Raw genomic sequence first — 2,874 nt, forward strand, 5'->3', positions numbered from 1 at the left:
TATGCCACCAGAACTCTTATGAAACCTCATTACATGGGTAGTATTAATGCCATTTAACAGATAAGCAACTGAGAAACAGGGCAATAAAAGTAACTTGCCTAACAACACATGGATATCAAGAACTAGAGGTGAAGTTTGCACACGTAGTGGAGGTGTAGGTTCACTGAGCCTTCTGATTTTATAAGCCTAAGCTCTTCCTGTGGGAGCCAGGGGGTTGAGAAGAGTGTGGCCTTCTCTCCCCATTATGGCTTGTGCTCATGTGCTAACAGCAATGTACTCCACAGAGGGAGAATCATCTGCCAGCTGTGTTCAAGACTCCCATTTCTCCAGATAACATGAACTTCATTCCTACCTATTTGTGTTGCAAAAATAGGCAGCCAGCCCTATGCCATCAGCACACTGACTGGTCATTGGAGCAGTGCTGAGTCTTGGGTACTGGTAGAGTTGTGGCTCAAATTCCCAGAGTTTAAGGTGGTAGGACTCATCACTCTGGCCTAGGTGCTTTTGGAAATAGGGGACACGGAGGCCCCTTGTGTGCACCATTAAACCTGCCGGCACCGGCACCATGAAGTGAATACAACTGCATGTCATCTGCTCTGCCCTGGCTGCCTCAGCATTAACAACACTGGTCATATCTAAGGGTCATCATATTGAGGATACTCCTGAGCTTCCCGTGAGGTAGAAGATAAAGTTGAGGACTACAGGAAGACCAAGGAGGCTGTCTTGCTTCTTAAGAAACTTGAGACTTCAAATAATATTAAAAAGGTCTCTGGTGCAGAGTCTACCAGCAATTCGGGCGTGCTGGAATTGCAAAATACTGTATAGGACCCAAGGACCACAGGCCTGAGGGGCTGTTTTTAACCGGTTTTGGTCAAACATTCTTCTAGGTCATTTAGTCGTGGTCTGTCCACTTGCTATACAGAGGTAACTTTTGTTTGCTGTGAAACTGAACACTGTGACACTGATGTGTCAAATGCAATAACGGTTACCCATGGTGAGCAATGTCTGGTAGTTGTTGTTGTTGTTGTTGTTATGTGCTGTCAAGTCGCTTGCGACTCATAGCGACCCTATGTACAACAGCCCTAAACTCCACTCTGTCCTGTGCCAATCGCACTGTCTCTGACACTCCCATCCCAATTATCCCAGTCACTGAATCAATCCACCTCATAGAGGGCCTTCCTCTCCTGCGCTGTCCCTCCACCCTCCGAAGCATGATGTCCCTCTCTAAGGACCAGTCTCTCCTTACAACATGTCCAAAGTATGTTAGACGGAGCCTCAGAATCCTTGCCTCCAAGAAGCCACCCGCTTTAACCCTCTCCAGGATGAATCTGTTTGTTTTCCTAGCAGTCCATGGTATTCTCAATACTCTTCTCCAGCACCACAGCTCAAAGGCATCAATTCTCCTTCTATCCTCCTTGGTCATTGTCCAACTCTCTGATGCATAACAAGTGATTGCGAAGACCATGGCCTGTATCACATGCACCTTAGTCTCCAGAGAGACACCATTGCTCTTCAGTACTTCTGTCTGGTAGAGCTCCACAATTAAAACAAGCTTGGACGCAGGAATGGCATCAACTTCTGAAAATAGCTTGCCTCCATAAACCCTATGAACCTGGAGAAAGGATGAAAATTACACAAGTGTTCAGGACTTTCGTTTATAGGGTCTCTATGAGTCACTACGACTCAATGGCATTTAACAACAACAACAACATGCCTATCAGTGAATGAGAGCTGGCAAGGGCAAAATGAGAAATTCATGTCATGCCCAGCTCAGGGGACCACGCATTATCTGTAATGGGAATTATGGTATCAAGGCCTTTAGAAATACCCCTGGAATTACTGAGCTTAATGTAAGAAAACTGAGCATTCTGAAACTTGCTCCTGGTGAGCATGTGGGATGTTTCTGTATTTGGACCGAGACCCTTTTTAGAAAGTTAGATGAGCTGTATGACACTTGGTGAAAAACTGCCTCCCTCAAGGGCAACTAGAACACTCCCATGCATGAGATGATGAGTACAGACCTCAGCAGAATCTTGAAAAGCCCAGGGATGCAGAGGGCCCTCCGAGCACCACGCAAGCGGATTCATCCTAGAGTCTTGATGAAGATCCCACTGAAAGTAGAAAAACTGAGAATCATGTTCAGATAAACTCGTATGTAAAGATCATGTGCTGAAACACCATTCTTCCCCAGGCCGAGTGGAAAGGCTACAGCAGCTCCCAAGGCTAAATTATAAGAACTGGAGGCTCCTCCAAGCGAAAAGCCAGTGCTTGGAAAGAAAGGAGGAGAGAAAGCTGCAGTTGTGAAGAGGCTCAGGAAGCCTGTTGTGGGAAAGAAGGCTGCAGCCATCAAGAAACTGGTAACTGAGAAGTAGCCAGCAGAAAAGAATCCCGATAAAGGAAAAAAGAAGCCTGCTGCATAGACACTTAGATTTGCCTCCTTCATTGAGACAGCCTATTTTTAAAAAGACCCAATCAAAAGGTTTAAAAAAAAATGTATCCTTAGAAATGTTGTATATGCAACTTTATCATAAACATGTATCTTTAAATCTAGGAATTAACTAAATATGGTGTATATGTATAAATAAATATCTATGAATATATAGAAATATATATATAAATATGTTGATGTTGTTGTTGTTGTTCTTATGTGCCATTGAGTAGCCTGTGACTCAATAGCGACCATATGTACAATAGCTCTAAACCCTGCTCTATCCTGTATCAATCTTATTGTCCTGACACACCTACCGCCATTACCCCAGTCACTGAATCAATCCATCTCACTGAGGGTCTTCCTCTCCTGCACTGTTCCTCTACCCTCCGAAGCAAGATGTCCCTCTCCAAGGACTGATCCCTCCTTGCAACATGTCCAAAGTA

General features: G+C 44.6%; 1 pseudogene; it reads left to right on the forward strand.

The window, feature by feature from the left end:
- Window positions 1–244: 244 nt before the first annotated feature.
- LOC102851326 lies at window positions 245–2,420 on the forward strand (annotated as a pseudogene).
- Window positions 2,421–2,874: the final 454 nt, after the last annotated feature.

Source organism: Elephantulus edwardii, unplaced genomic scaffold, assembly GCF_000299155.1.
Source record: "Elephantulus edwardii isolate Elephantulus edwardi_28Jun2011 unplaced genomic scaffold, EleEdw1.0 scaffold00157, whole genome shotgun sequence".
In the NCBI taxonomy this organism is placed as follows: Eukaryota; Metazoa; Chordata; class Mammalia; order Macroscelidea; family Macroscelididae; genus Elephantulus; species Elephantulus edwardii.